Here is a 17,095-nt window from a genome sequence, read left to right on the forward strand (position 1 = left end):
TATATTGGACACGGTGTATTCTAAATTTGATCATATTGTATGAAAAAGGGCCATTGCGTATTCTATTCAATTTGTTTAACTCTAAGTTTAAATTTTACAGTTTAAATTTTTAATTGTTATTTCTATTTCAGTTGAAATGAAATTAACCATTTGCCTGTGAAAGTTAAAAGTATCGCCACGGAGTTCAATTTATTCATTTGAGGGGAAAATAAGTAACCAAATGTCAGCTTTGGACGAATAGGTGAAATGGTTCACATCCTTAAGCACGTATTCAACTAATCGCAATCTTCAGTTGTTGCAAAAACGAGACCACTGTTGAAATTTGAAAACTCTTATTGGATAGCGGACGTGAACGATGCATTTCAAATTGAAGGCTGTAGGAGTTAACGTATGGTCAAAGCTGACATAATGTCGAAAATTCAAACCTGAAGCATTTGAAATACACTTGGATTGCTTCAGAATACGGCATTGTATAGCATTCAGAAAAAAATCCTTTTTTTATGTCGATAAAAAAGAATAATTTGTTGAAGAAATCGGAAATTGACAAAAACGAAAACGTTACATACCTGTATTATAAAAGCATAACACGCATTTTCCATTTTGTAACAGAGGACAATTATACTTGTATCAATGTTGTTAGCAATCGCGGTAGACGACACGTTTTGATTGATAATCGGCAGTGCTGCCCTTAAACATTTACAACACGAGCGATAAAACGAATGTCGGAAAGAAAAATGTCAATTGAATGCCTCTGACCACAATAGCTTCGCTAGAAAACGTCATGGTTTTGTTTTTTTATTTTTTATAATTAACGCTGCTTTCACTGTATGTGTGTCGCATTCACATAAAAAAACAAGATCAAACTTTTTCTGTTGTTTATGATCCTATGAATTCCATGCAAATCTTATGATTTATGCAAATGTCATCGTATCAGACGACATTCAATTGACACTTTTATGTGTTTCTCAAAGTTCATTCTACCACTCGTGCTGTGTGTGAGAGGTTACGGTAGTGTATGAATGCAGAAAAATAAAATGACTGCTGGCCAGGGTAAAGAAACGAACATCGAGCAAAGTGTCGAATGTTTACAGCACTGATCAGCATATAAGTATTGCAATGCTGATTTACTTCCGAACTACAGCAACCATACTGGCGATGATATCTATTACTAACTAGTGGTCCCGGCAAACTTCGCCTTGCCATAAAGTAGAATGTTGTAAACCTTCATGTAATCCCCATACAAAATGACACATTAGTCTTCTCCCATTTCACCGCTTATTTTGGATAGTTTCTCAAAGTTTTTCTTCGCACTATCACGTCACATCTCTTTTCGAGTGCAACTATGAAAAATTAACTTCAATCCGTTCATCCGTTCTCAAGCCATTTCGTGACATACAAACACCACTTCATTTTTATTTATATCTCGTCAAGATCATTCTCATTGAATTTTGAAAATGTCGAAAGCCCCTAAATGAAAAAAAGTCAAAATAAGGAAACACACGTAGCTTTGGGCGTTTTGTTCTCTTCGTCGTGGGCGATTTGTAAGATGTGCCTACATGCCAAACTAAAACCACATGAAGGGAAAGAACAAAGATGCCAAAAATGCAACAAGTTACAGCTAAATTTTTCACAAGCTAAATTTTTCACAAACCTTGAATTCACATTTTACAATACCCTTCTCAAACAATATTAGCCTGGGATAAATTGGGACAAAAAAGTGTCGGATGAGTAAAGTTTCTATAACATATCGAATACATTTTTTCCGTGTTATCCTCACATTTGACCGAACAAAAGTACGATTTTATATTTCATATCAATTTTCTTATTTGGCTATCAGAGCATGCTTTTCAGTAATGCATAAAGATATGTATAAAATATTTGGACTCAGCAGCTTGTTTTATTAAATTCGTATACCTTGCGTTTGCGTTTAGTTCTTTACTTTTTTGAAACTGTTATTTTGCCATACCGTTTCAATCAACCTACAAAAGATCTTGCTCTTATATTGAAGGAATATCCTTATACGAATGTTTGCTATGAAATGATTCATAAGAAAATCCTATCGGATCAAGCCATTTTTTTTATTCCCGTCCAGATAATCGCTCATTGTGCATTTTAAGGTTTTCATTAGAATTTCTTTAATGACTTTTTATTCAAAAATTTAAATAAAAAAAAAAACAAAAATCTACGCTTATATTGAGCTGTTCGGTCAACCAATTCGCATAGTTTTTAAATTAAATAACTCATTACGCGTGGTAAAGATGGATGTATTATAGGTGAAATTATGAAACAAGAATCACGTTCTCGACTGGGATTCGAACCCAGGACTCTTGTATGCCAGACAAGCGCTTTACCAACTAAGCTACCGAGTCACTTGGTGGCCCAATAACTTAGAAGGTTACAAGTTTCGAATTCAAATCCCCAAAGATCACGCAGACCCCGTTCATAACCCATATCCATTCATCTCATATACCTACTACACATGTGTGCAGAGCGAGTGCGATTTATTTAGTGTTGAAACTGTTTGTATGAGATGGATGAGATGGATAAAGCGCTAGTCTAGCATACATGAGTCCTGGGTTCGTATCCCAGCCGAACACGTGGAATTTCACTCCTAATGAGGTAATTAATTTACAAAAATATGATTTCATTTCCCTACTGAATATTCAAAGACCATTATTTGTCATATATCCTACATAAACGATACACATAAACATACACCGAGAATCCCTTAGCAGGTCCGCAATCTGCTTTGTAGGTGTGGTGATATACGTCCTGTGAGGCGATAAGCCGTCAAGAAAGCCTGTATACGACCGGTAACTAGTGCAAGTCATTATCGGTGCGTAGCATACGATATACGAATGCCAAATAGAAATTTTAACAAAATATATCAGAAACATCTGTGAAATTGCTCACAGAACGCTAGCTGGGAAGCAGTTTCTATCTATCTGTTATGAAACCAAAAAAAAAAAAAATGTATGAAATTGTCGGAAATGCTTAGATACAGGGTGCGTATTATAACATTTTACCACTACACTACAACATTCACTCATCAGTTCGTTCCAAAAACCCGGAAAGCTTAATGTAAGACCATAAAACATAAAAAGAATACATAAAAGTTTTGTGTATCATGGACCATTTCTTGGCGTCTATTGTGTATCTATTAATCGAATAAGAGTCAATTCGATTAATTCCGGCAATCCTCTCGCCCTGTCTTAATCGCACCACCCTAAAATCAATGAATGTCACAGTTTTTCCCCTCGGGCTATAAAAAATACGTCCGCGTTTATCGTAACATTCTTCAAATTTGGAGAACGAGGGTGTCTGGTCTGGAAAGCAGGAAATGCAGCTACACAATTATAAAACACAACTTTAATAGGTTGTATCGTTAAAGTTATGACGCCGAAAGATTTACCGATTAGAATCTCTCGGTCTATTATTTTTCCTTTTTTCCGATTTCTACGGTCTGCTCCCAGTTTGGACGAACATTGGAGTTGGTATCATTTAGAGGTTCCAGTTTATCACCTCTCCCAGAAAGCCAGTCGATTATTGTGGAACCGCCTGGGGAATGGGTAGTGTGCAAAAGTTAGCTGTGGAATTAGTCCCACCGACTGCTGGGGAGAGCGGATGCGTTACCCACATTCGGTTCGAGGCTGAATTTGACAGTGGAGAAGGAGTGGAAGTGGTCGTTTCGATGGTTTTCAGACAACTTTTCTAATTAAAATATAAACTTTGCTGCTCTGTCAGGGGTTAATCAGATTTTATGTTTATTGCCGGGGCAGCGAGTGAATCAGCATTAGATGGGTGGTGCGCGTTGCTGAGACAAACGTAACGGATGAATGCTGATCTGGATCGTTGTCAAGCGGTGCAGATTGACATATCAACGCTCTATGAGGATCACGGCATTAGACTCTCAGAAGTTGGACGGTTTTAGGTATTTTAGTCTCTAATTAACAAAATAATAATGGGCTTACTCCGACTCTAGTTTTGCTCATCTGTTGAATGACATGTGGAAAATTAAAATGGATTTTGGGTTCCTACCGTTATCCATGGTAAAATTAATGAGTTTTTCAATATGTCTCAAAAATTTCATTAGAAAATATAATTGTTTCCAGTATAATATTTTCAAAACAAGTCTGATATCCCAAGCATATGACAGTATATTGTATTTGGCTTTCTGCAAATTTTAAGCTTAAATACATGTTTTACTCAACTCAATGATCACATTGTCCGCTTTCGCAAAGCGCACATTTTTCGGAAGAATAAGATGCCTACCCAAACACAACGCTTTCTATCGAAAATGCAATGCCTAGTGGATCAAGCAATTTCATGCACAAAACATAATATTATTACTCTTTTATATTTTTCCCGTTTATTAGAGGTTTTGTTTTTTTTTATTAGGTGATCCAATATTAGTACTGGCACCCTAGTAAATTTCTACAAAACCACTTTTGAAACAATGACGCAATTTCGATTCATTGATTTAGGTATTTTGTTAAGTATGTCTGTTTTTTAGGTTAATCTTCAGATAAGTACATAAGTGGGTACTTCAGTGAAGCCATTTCTCTATAGGACAGCACAACTGTGAAAATTGAATTCTCTCCTTATTCATTTAAAACTTCAGATCTGTCCCAAAATGTTGAAAACCCCAAAATATTCCTTTTTCATTTTCAAAACCTTTCCCCTTCTGATGTATTGTCCTTCATTTTGTCCATAACAAATTGACAACGTCAACCAAGCAGCATCCTTCAGCTGAATTCTCTCCATCCTTCTCGTAAGCCCCATGTAGCTGTCATGTACGGCTTCCGGTTTCTGTCAGCATTGTCTTCGTCATCATCAGTCATCAGTTGGGTGACCGACCGACCGACCAACCGAAGAGTCCAACCACCGCAATGCCACTGACACTGGCTGATGTGACAGCTTGGGCTGGAGAAGCATTCCTTGCGCTCCGGATTGCATTCCCTTGTCATCTGCCAGTAAAGAGGGATACGCTATCCCCTTGTTTGAACGTCACGCGTCTCAGTTAGTTGGCGAAGCATTAGCGAATGAAATCTGATACATTTATTTGTTCAAGCGATGAGCTGAGCGTACAGTCATCCCACAGTTATAGATAACTTACAGATATGGATCAGTGCAGGGTTGAACACAAAATTTCTCTTCTCAAGAGATTTGTAATAACACAAAACAATTAATCAAATAGTGTATTAATAGTCTTAAAAGCTTTGCAATCAGCTATCATGAACTTTTACACCATTTTCTGTTCCTGAGAAATAAAATGTCAACCATATTCCTAGAAGCGTTCACTCATAACTTTGATGCATTTCATATCATACCACAGTTACACTCACGCAAATGGACTATCGATAAACATAGGAACCCCTTATGAAAATTCGTTACAAGAAATCGGATTGAAATTTATAAATTTGCCTTATGAAACCAGAATTGGAAAACAAAAAACGTTTTCGCAGTAACCTGGAATCGAACCAAGAACCTTACGATCTATAGGCCCGAGCGTACACCACGCGCCTATCGACGCCTTGATGTGGAGTGATGCTAAAACGATACATAAAGCGTTCGTATTGCAATAATCGTTCCACCTTTCATAAGGCAAAATGTATGAAATTCGATATTCCAGTTCGCTGCGTGTATGAATAAAATAATTTAAGTTTTTATTGTAGAGCACCTGATTTAGGTGGTAATGTTGGTAGTTTTCTAATTCCCGAGCAGGAGGTCGTGGATTCAATCCCAGGCTCGTCCCTTTATCATTCTCCTTTTCTAAAAAATTACACTCAGTTGATCCACAACTATGAGCTGACTGTACTGCTTGGACAGAGTAGTTAGCATGACTAAGGAAAAGGGAAGAGTCCAAAGTCTGGACTCTGCTTTGTGGAAGGGTATTCAAAAAGCGGAAGGATGAGTCGTGAATGCGTGAATTGATTTCTGATCTCAATATTCTTAATGGTGGCACGTGGCCAGCAAAGAAGATAAGGGTCAGTCGGGAGTTTTGTCTGCATTGAAAATTGCAATGCAGTCTGCGAGGGGTGGTCCGCTGTGTGTGTTGATTTGATAAGCTGAGCTATTGCCATTATTGACTGTAGTTTATCGAGTTATTTGGGAAATTAATTGCTGGAACCATGCTGGCAAGGGTTTTGATTACTCTTTTCTAAGTGATGTTTAATAACTGCAGATTGTTACAGTGCTTTGTATACTGTTTTTATCAATCAAAATAAGCCATCAAAAATGTTAATTCCGGGCATACGTATGAAAATAATTGTAGAAAGGTCATTAGGCAAAATTTTAAGTTTTGCCTTTTGTACTGAAACCTTGTTAACAAAGCTTTATTTTTTGTAACGCAATCTATACTACTGGGAAGGAACATTTGTAACGCATTTTTTTTGTACATGTTTTAAAGTAGCAAAAGATAAAACTTGGGTTTTGATTATAGAATTGATTTTTTGAAGCATACTAGCTGATAACTGCAAACCCAAGCTGCCAAACAAGTGGTTAAGTTACCATGTTTATTTTAAAAAAGGTGTTATAAGTCATTGCATTTTAGTACATCACAAGACCACTTTCTGTAACCGTTTGAAAACTCGTTATGATATTCTCATGTCACATATATGTGGCTTTTGAAAGTAATTTAATGAGAATTGAGTTCTTTTATAAACCTCTATCAAAGCTCAACAATAGCTTCAGTAACTAATGTTTGATGTAGGAACCGAGTAATAGGTATTTCAATCTCAAATTACTGAAAAATAACAAACTTTTCACATCACTTTTGCCGTGACGCGAAAAGACAAAATTTTTGTAATATGTGCTTTACTTTTGAAATGTCTCATTACTTTTCTTCTTGTTATATGTATTTTTCTTTAGCCTTCCATACATGTTCATTGCCTATCGCATACAGGCAATAGAGCACCTAGTATTTAATTCTTGGGGTTGGGGGAAGAGGTTAGTCAATTCGAAAGTGATGCTTTTTGGGAACGTTGAACAAAAAAAATCGATTTAAGGAGTTTGAGTTGAATTCACCTTTTTCACACTCATAGTTAAAATTGATTATATAAGTTTACAATACATTAACCAGCGTGATACCAAAGACAAAATGAAGACTTCCATGTTCCATGTTCCAAACCCGACTACTATGTATGTCTCTATTCGTCTCTGGTCCTTCAATCGTCTTTCAACAGTGTTGTTTCTTAACATTCCGGATGTCGCGCAGGTGCACGGAGAACAAAATATACGGTTCATAATAATTTTTCCGATCAAGTCAAGACGTAAAAACAAACCTTGCAAAAATCAAAACAAAGTGCGCGTTAGCAAACTTGATATGTGGTCACCTGCGTGGGTGCCGGTCATCTTATAACTTACACTATTCCTCGCAAGTTTGAAATAAATACATTTGTGAGCATGTCTCGAAGTCTAGGGATGTGAACGTTTTCGGATAGTGGTAATTATCAAAACTATAATTGACATAAGTACGGTCATTTTAAATGGCAACACAAGTACAGTCGGGTCTCCTATTAAACGCATTCCTATAACGTGCACTCCTATTACGCTCACTCCTATAAGACACACCAGGACGTTATAGGAGACCCAGGGCTTATGGGATTTCATCACTTTGGGGGTGTCGTTGAATATCTCGTATGCCAAAAGAGATAGTACAGTACTGTCTTCGGCGAAGTTTCAGTACTAAGTACGATCTACCTTTAGGAGTTGAGGATCATCCTTTTAGTTGAGAACTTGGCCGGTAGGGGCGCTTTTTCTGATTTGCACTATATGAACCATGAGGGATAAGAATGCAAAATTTTGTAACATATGATATCTCTGAATCCTGATGTTTTGGAAGGTTGGTGTCTTCGGAAGAGTTGTTCAGTAGCTCAAGGGCTGACATGTGGTGGTCATTCTGATACGGAATTACGCCGCCAGGCGGCGCTAGTGGGCATGGAATTTTTGTTTTGCGCATAGTTCAGTTGCCTGACCACTTAGAAAGAGGGCGTCTTCGGCAAAGTTGCTCAGTATCACAAGGGCTAACATTATTTGAGCCGAAAGTTTCGAAATTTTGCCACTAGGCGGCGCTAGTGAGCAAAGAATTTTTGTTTTGCGCATAGCTCAGTAGCCCGACCACTTAGAAAGAGGGCGTCTTCGGCAAAGTTGCTCAGTATCACAAGGGGTAACATTATTTGAGCCGAAAGTTTCGAAATTTTGCCACTAGGCGGCGCTAGTGAGCAAGAAATTTTTATTTCGTGGATAGCTCAGTAATCTGACCACCTACAAAGTTGGCGTCTTCGGCAAAGTTGCTCAGTGTCACAAGGGCTAACATTATTTGAGCCGAAAGTTTCGAAATTTTGCCACTAGGCGGCGCTAGTGAGCAAAGAATTTTTGTTTTACGCATAGCTCAGTTGCCTGACCACTTAGAAAGATGGCGTCTTCGGCAAAGTTGCTCAGTATCACAAGGGCTAACATTATTTGAGCCGAAAGTTTCGAAATTTTGCCACTAGGTGGCGCTAGTGAGCCAAGAGTTTTTGTTTTGCGCATAGCTCAGTAGCCTGACCACTTAGAACGATGGCGTCTTCGGCAAAGTTGCTCTGTATCACAAGGGCTAACATTATTTGAGCCGAAAGTTTCGAAATTTTGCCACTAGGCGGCGCTAGTGAGCTAAGAATTTTTGTTTTGCGCATAGCTCAGTAGCCTGACCACTTAGAAAGATGGCGTCTTCGGCAAAGTTGCTCAGTATCACAAGGGATAACATTATTTGAGCCGAAAGTTTCAAAATTTTGCCACTAGGCGGCGCTAGTGAGCATAGAATTTTTGTTTTGAGCATAGCTCAGTAGCCTGACCACTTAGAAAGATGGCGTCTTCGGCAAAGTTGCTCAGTATCACAAGGACTAACATTATTTGAGCCCAAAGTTTCGAAATTTTGCCACTAGGCGGCGCTAGTGAGCAAGAAATTTTTATTTCGTGGATAGCTCAGTAGTCTGACCACCTACAAAGTTGGCGTCTTCGGCAAAGTTGCTCAGTGTCACAAGGGATAACATTATTTGAGCCGAAAGTTTCGAAATTTTGCCACTAGGCGGCGCTAGTGAGCTAAGAATTTTTGTTTTGCGCATAGCTCAGTAGCCTGACCACTTAGAAAGATGGCGTCTTCGGCATAGTTGCTCAGTATCAAAAAGTCTAACATTATTTGAGCCAAAAGTTTCAAAATTTTGCCACTAGGCGCCGCTAGTGAGCAAACAATTTTTGTTTCGTGGATAGCTCAGTAGCCTGACTACTTAGAAAGATGGCGTCTTCGACAAAGTTGATCAGTATCACAAGGGCTAACATTATTTGAGCCGAAAGTTTCGAAATTTTGCCACTAGGCGGCGCTAGTGAGCTAAGAATTTTTGTTTTGCGCATAGCTCAGTAGCCTGACCACTTAGAAAGATGGCGTCTTCGGCAAAGTTGCTCAGTATCACAAGGGATAACATTATTTGAGCCGAAAGTTTCAAAATTTTGCCACTAGGCGGCGCTAGTGAGCATAGAATTTTTGTTTTGAGCATAGCTCAGTAGCCTGACCACTTAGAAAGATGGCGTCTTCGGCAAAGTTGCTCAGTATCACAAGGGCTAACATTATTTGAGCCGAAAGTTTGGAAATTTTGCCACTAGGCGGCGCTAGTGAGCCAAGAATTTTTGTTTTGCGCGTAGCTCAGTAGCCTGACCACTTAGAAAGATGGCGTCTTCGACAAAGTTGATCAGTATCACAAGGGCTAACATTATTTGAGCCGAAAGTTTCGAAATTTTGCCACTAGGCGGCGCTAGTTAGCATGGAATTTTTGTTTGGCGGATAGCTCAGTAGTCTGACCACTTAGAAAGATGGCGTCTTCGGCAAAGTTACTCAGTATCACAAGGGCTAACATTATTTGAATCGAAAGTTTCGAGATTTTATATATACGTAGAAATCGGGAGAAAAAGTTTTTTTATGAAATTGAATTATCGTTATGAAAAAGAAGGTTTATATTCTAAAAATATTCAAACAAGAGTGTCGTGTTACTAAAGAGATAAAGCCAGTCATAGTTATCTTATTAAGATTGTTAGCAAATGGATTTCCCAATTTATTAGTAATGACTGACATTCCAACCTAACTTCATTTCTTTCCAATCCATACCTTGGAAAATGTTCAAGAAATGAAGTTCATGCAATGACGAAATATAAATAAACATACATATTTTTTTCTCTGGTTCATATGAAAAGCTAACGATCACATATTTGAGTAGTTAACGGATCCTCACTCATTCTCATATCAAATTATTGATCAAAAATTCTCCCATTCCGTTGAAAATACTAGGATACTAGCCATACTTTTATCCGATTGTAAAAATAATGTATATATTTTTCTCCAGGCACTTTTACTTAAACGTGACAATGCGAGGATAATCGATAGCCTAGTGTCATATTGAACAACTTTGGTCAGGCTACTGAGCTATCCGCAAAACAAATTCTTCGCTCACTAGCGCCGCCTAGTGGCAAAATTTCCAAACTTTCGGCTCAAATAATGTTAGCCCTTGTGATACTGAGCAACTTTGCCGAAGACGCCATCTTTCTAAGTGGTCAGGCAACTGAGCAATGCGCAAAACAAAAGTTCTATGCTCACTAGCGCCGCCTGGTGGTAAAATTTGAAACTTTCGGCTCAAATAATGTTAGCCCTTGTGATACTGAGCAACTTTGCCGAAGACGCCATCTTTCTAAGTGGTCAGGCTACTGATATATGCGCAAAACAAAAATTGTTTGCTCACTAGCGCCGCCTAGTGGAAAAATTTCGAAACATTCGGCTCAAATAATGTTAGCCCTTGTGACACTAAGCAACTTTGTCGAAGACGCCAACTTTGTAGGTGGTCAGACTACTGAGCTATCCACGAAATAAAAATTTCTTGCTCACTAGCGCCGCCTAGTGGCAAAATTTCGAAACTTTCGGCTCAAATAATGTTAGCCCTTGTGATACTGAGCAACTTTGCCGAAGACGCCATCTTTCTAAGTGGTCGGGCTACTGAGCTATGCGCAAAACAAAAATTCCATGCCCACTAGCGCCGCCTGGTGGCGTAATTCCGTATCAGAATGACCACGACATGTCAGCCCTTGAGATACTGAACAACTCTTCCGAAGACACCAACCTTCCAAAACATCAGGATTCAGAGATATCTCGCGTAACAATTCTAAAAGGCCAATGATCAAATTGTAAGCAAATCGGGTTTTGATACCATTCGATAGCACCTCCCAACACCCACAAACTATGCAAACATTGTCAACACAATCATAAAACTTACCGTTATAAACTTGATTTTCAAAACGGCCAATAATCGCTTTTTTCCAAATCATTCATTGGCCCCCGCTCGAAAAGGCCAATGATCGGTTCTCGCTCCATCAAGAGGTCCTACAATCGGAAAATTTCGCAAACTGTCATTGGCCTTAGCATGGTGAGAGGCCAATGACTCTCTCTTGCTCATTAATTGAAAACCGAAAAGGCCTAGCCTTGGGCCAAGCACGCTAATAAAATTCTATTTTGGCCAATAAAAAAGGCCCATGCCTTGTTGAAAATCGAAAATGGGCCAAGCATTTAAACTCATCATTTTTTCCACATTTTTGTCAGTTTTCAGAATAAAATCGATTATTAGCGTGTAGTAATAGTAAATCGTCACTCAACTAGCAAGAAATCACATTGATTGATTTGAATATTGAGAAATACGAATTGAAAATGTGGTGAATAATATTCAAATAGAATTTTCTCAGAGTCAACGATCTGAGGATTGGCCCTTTTGAATTGTTACGCGAGATATCATATGTTACAAAATTTTGCATTCTTATCCCTCATGGTTCATATAGTGCAAATCAGAAAAAGCGCCCCTATTGGCCAAGTTCTCAACTAAAAGGATGATCCTCAACTCCTAAAGGTAGATCGTACTTAGTACTGAAACTTCGCCGAAGACAGTACTGTACTATCTCTTTTGGCATACGAGATATTCAACGACACCCCCAAAGTGATGAAATCCCATAAGCCCTGGGTCTCCTATAACGTAGATTCCTATTACGCCCTTCAACCATGTGTCTAATAGGAGACCTGACTGTAGTAACTTCGTGGTGGCGCTACTACCGCTAAGTTCTCATGACGATATAACTGGTGAATATGAAATATTTCAAGATACTGATATTCACCACTGCTTGACGCAATAAGCTGCGTGGTGGCGCAAGTGATTTCAACTAGACCTGTGCGCCGCCGCGCCACGTCGCCGCCGATGATCCATTTCAGGTCACGACGACGCCGAATGAGCTATCGGCGGCGCGCCGTACGTCGACCAGTACTACGCCGCCGATTTTGTGCCGACTACGCCTAGGGACTGAAGTGTAGAGTCCTACCCCTTTTGTAGAAGACTATCTTGCAAATGATGATCATACAGCAAATTATATTGTTGTTCAATAGATTTGTACACAATGCACAACGCACTATGTATGCTTCCGGTAGCATTAGTATATAAGGCGGGAGCACCCTGTTGGGGCTCTCTTTTGTATACTGACCGTAGACTAATAAAGAAGTCTAAGTGAACCCCGTGCGTTTTGTGAGTATAGTCCGAACATATCAGGGACTTCAGGAATTTCTCTATCAAGTCCATATTGGAACCTTCCAGAGATTCTTTCTGGATTTCTTCTGGAATATCTACACGGATTTCTGCTTGAACACTTTCAAAGTTTTCTGTACGAATTCCTGTAGGTATTACTTCAGAATGCCTAATTACTAGTCTTGATTACTCTAGAAATATGAACAGACATTCTTTCAGTTAGCACGGATCTCAAAAGATTCCTCAATAAAAATCAATTGAAATTTCTCCAAGAGGTCCTACGTGACACTATCAAGAAATCTTCAAAGGAGTTCCATCATATATTGCTCAATGAATTGTTGCAAGTGTATGCCTAGGAATTATTGCCAAAGAAGGTTTTTCAATGTTTTCTCTTATATATTTTTTATGTTAGTCCAGTGATTTCTTCATGAATAATTTCACAGATATTTCAAAGATTCCTCTGACATTTCTATAGAAACTCATTTGAGGTTTTTTTGTCCAGGCCTTCTCGGATACTTTTAAATTGCTTTCCAGAAATATGTAAGAATTCAACATATTCTCTCATTTATTACTTAAGAGCTATCCCAGCACTGCCAGGCATTACAATCTCATCTGAGCGCAGGGATCATCTTTCCACAAAGAAAGATATTATCTTCAATCCAAGAGCGCATTGAAAAGCTAATATATTTCCATCTTTGAGACAATCGATGATCCGAATAGTTTTGACCTGAGAGAGACTCGCGAAGAGGAAAAATATCAACGTCATATGCAGCCCAGATTCCGCTGTCACGAAACGTCAAATGCAGCCCATCGTTTTTATGGCTGAAAAAGTAAAAATATTGTATTCAAAATAAAGTATTATTAAAAAGCTCAGTCAGCGGAGCAGTTTTTCCAAAGAATATGATAAATCTAAACATAAGACTAGTTGTTTATAATGTCTGCTACGTTTCCTGGCATGAAATTTTACTCAAAATTCCGTTTATGCTTCGGCGTGATGCAAACGCAATTATTTGTTTGCTGAGATAGTCACGTGAAAGCTTGAACTGCTTGCGCAAGATTGATGTACACACTGAGTGGAATAAGAAAAAACTCAGCAATCGCAGAAAAAAGACCGATTTCGCGAGTCTCGTCTCAGGTTAATACTAGTGTTTTCCGTTTGCGCTGGATCTGAGAACTTTCTCCTGCATGATTTTTTGCATTTGACAAACAATACAACGTATGCTTGCTTAGTTGAAAAAATTTTATCGACGATCAGAAGAGCGAGAGATTTTGGTATAAATTCGATCAAAGAGCTCTTAGATGATATCTCTTTATTCGAACCCTATCTTACTCAGATGATCAAAAGATAAGATTACATGTAATGCCTGCCCAGCAGTCTATTTTGATAAGTACGTGTAATAAGAGATAATCCAGGGATCTCATACAAAAAAATCCTGCTGCAAATCTTCTACAAACTTAAATGACCCTTCCGGGATTGTTTTATATGTTTCTGCTCTAATTTCTTCAATCATGTATCTTACAAATGCTTCAAATTTCCTTTAGTCATTTCTTCAATCGTTGTTATAGGGATTCATCAACAAGTTATTGCAAGGATTCTTTCAAGAATTCCGTCAGCGTTCTATTCCTTGATTTTTTCAAAGGACTATGTGGATATAGGATACCTACATTTATTCAACGAATTCATGAGTAGGTAATCCGCTAAGAATTACTCTTGAAATTTATTCAGAACATTCTCAACTTTTAACATGGATCTCCTCTACCGACTTCTCCCGGAATACCACCAAAGTTACATCTTCGACTTTCGTCAATAATTCGTTCGATTTTTTATTTCAAGGAAAATCCTTAAAGGGTTGTTCCAAATTCTCTAACAGTGTTCTCAAGTAAATTTTTTATGATTCCCCATTTTTTCCTTTGGTATTTTCAACAAGAACTCCTTCAAGAAATTTCAAAAGAATTTTTGAAAAAAATGCTACGATTTCTTGTAGAGTGGCTTTGGAAATTTCTATGAGCGCACCTGTATTTTCATTGGTAATTTTTACTGAATTGATAAACTAAATTAATAACCATTGCTTAAGAAAGTTATTCAGCAAACACTCCGCCTGTTTTTCAAGCAAAAACAAAATGTTAAAATGTTTAATGGTTTCACAAGTAAAAATTATCACATTTTATGTCAAAAAAATACGTAATGCACATTTTTATCGCTCTTTTCGAGCGGGTGAATGATAGATTTCCAAACTTGTTATTGATTTAGCTATTTTTGTGGAATTTTGAATATTAACAGAAAATAATAACAACAATTTGCTTGAAAAATAACATGACCTAGTCAATAACTTGTTCAGTTTTTCATTCCCGTTCGAGTTTCTGTAATGTTTCACAACATCAATATTTATATGCGTTTTTGTTAGTATTGGTATTGATGTTCTTTATAGTACTGTTGTACTTTACACAAAACACAATATTTTCGATGAATCATACACATTTTTCTGGAGTTTTTTTTTTCAAATATTCCTGCGATTTCCTTTCTGGTTCTTCGAGTAATTTCCTGATTATTCATTATTTTTTTCCAAGGATTCGTCCAGGAACTATTTTAAATATTGTCGAAAGAATTAATTATTTTGAACTATTTATTTTCACCGTCTCGAATTGTTACATTCCACAGACTGTTTCGCATGCTAAATTATTATGCTAAATTATAAAAAAAAAATAATTAATTTTTCTTTCGGGGTTTGTTGTAAATATTTCTTTAGAGATTTTTCAAAGTTTCCAAGATCTTTCAAAGATTATTCCAAAAAAGCGAATACGGGGCAACAATTTCAATCGCTGTTTTATTTGAATTATTGTGATGGTGCATTAACTGTTTCATCGTTTTTATTGTATTTCATGTTTATACGCCTCGGGTTGCAAATCTCGTTAATAAAGATAATAATAATAATAATTAGATTGTGAGTTTGAATCCCACCGCTCGAGGGTCTTTTTTCATAATTTTATCGACGTTTCAGGACATAGAGTATAGTTATGCCCGCTGAAGGTGTCTGGGTTCGATTCCCGACTAGTTAAGGATCTTTTTGTACAATAGGAAATTTCCTTGCTTTCCTCGGCCATAAAGTATCAACGTATCAGACCCATGAAACACGAATGTGCAAATGGCAACTTTGACAAAGAAAGCTCTCAGTTAACAACTGTGGAAGTGCTTGTAGAAAACCAAGTTAAGGAGTAGGCTAGTGTTTCAATTTGAATATTTATACAGGTTTTCAGATTTTTATTTGTTCTAGCATAAACATCTATTATCTGTTATCTGTGAGTAAAATTAATTAACAGGATTGTAAACTCAACATAAGGAAATTCTTCTACGCGTGCTGAGTACAAAAAGCGAGATTTTTCCAACAGAGTTGAAACATTTGAGCTCAGCAATTTGCAAGATCAATAACGCCTACAAAATTTCCACCAGCATTTTATGGTTTTGTTTCTCCATAATCTTTGAAAACCAAATACAGTTTACTCTCCCTTACACAGCTAAAAATATGTTGTAAATTTAAGTTTTTTTTCATGCACATATTTGGAGCATCAAAATAAACCTAAATTTCAAAAACCAATTCATTAATTTTCAATCGAATTCACTTTAAATTTACACGATCATGTAATACTCAACCATTTTTAGTTGAAAATTAAATGTTTATTGATTTAATTTTACATGATGCTGTAAAAACACACGAATTTGATTTGTTTTTACAGTAGACTTCAGTTTACATCACATTGAAAATTAAATATTTTTTTCTGTGTACTCGATATTCCGTATATCGATATCGAGTTAGAGAACCATAGTAAAAGTTGGTTTTCATGGCTCACTCGATGGTCCGTTAGATCGCAGTTGCACTGGTTTTGTGTTCTGTAACTCGATAGCTTCCTAACTCGATGGTCCCTTCAATATCGAGTAAGGGAGAGATGACTGTAATTTATTCTCCGGGAACTCATATGCAAGTTGTGAAGTTTGCCTAAATGTTGATTCTACTAAAGATTTGTTGATGCTTTGTGAGCTGCATCAAGCTGTTTAAAAGGTCCCAATAAAGCTGATTGATTGACAAACTTCTCAAACAAAACCTTCAGCTTGTTTTGCAGAAACGGATACAAAGTTTCGCTATAAATAAGTTTACAATTCGTTGGTAAATTTATTAAACTTCTTAGGGATATCTGAGTATTTGAAATAAGAAACACAGAAGAAAATAACTGTAAGACTCACTGAAACTTTCATTTTTAATACGAACTAAACTTTAAGTTACTGATCGTAATTGTTGAATGTGTACGGTAAGTGATCCATTAGTTGTGGGTGTTCCTATAGTTGCGGTAGAGCCATTTTCACTGATTTTATTGCATTAGCCACAGAACCGACACTGCCAATCGACGTATTGGTTTGTTGATACACGAAATACAGTTAACTCTCCGTTACTCGATATTTCGTATCTCGATATCGAGTTAGAGAACCAAAAGTTGGTTTTCATGGCTAACTCGATGGTCCC

The 17,095-nt window shown here is 37.4% G+C and overlaps 1 protein-coding gene and 1 non-coding gene across 2 annotated transcripts in view; one reads left to right on the forward strand and one right to left on the reverse strand.

Moving 5' to 3' along the window:
• Positions 1-17,095, forward strand: part of LOC5568887 (netrin receptor unc-5) — a 472,574-nt gene that overhangs the window by 386,794 nt on the left and 68,685 nt on the right. The gene's annotated exons all lie outside the window — the stretch shown is intronic.
• Positions 2,297-2,371, reverse strand: Trnaa-ggc. The gene has a single exon. It is a non-coding gene; the product is annotated as a tRNA-Ala (tRNA).

The sequence above is a fragment of the Aedes aegypti genome, chromosome 2 (genome assembly GCF_002204515.2).
Source record: "Aedes aegypti strain LVP_AGWG chromosome 2, AaegL5.0 Primary Assembly, whole genome shotgun sequence".
Classification (NCBI taxonomy): Eukaryota; Metazoa; Arthropoda; class Insecta; order Diptera; family Culicidae; genus Aedes; species Aedes aegypti.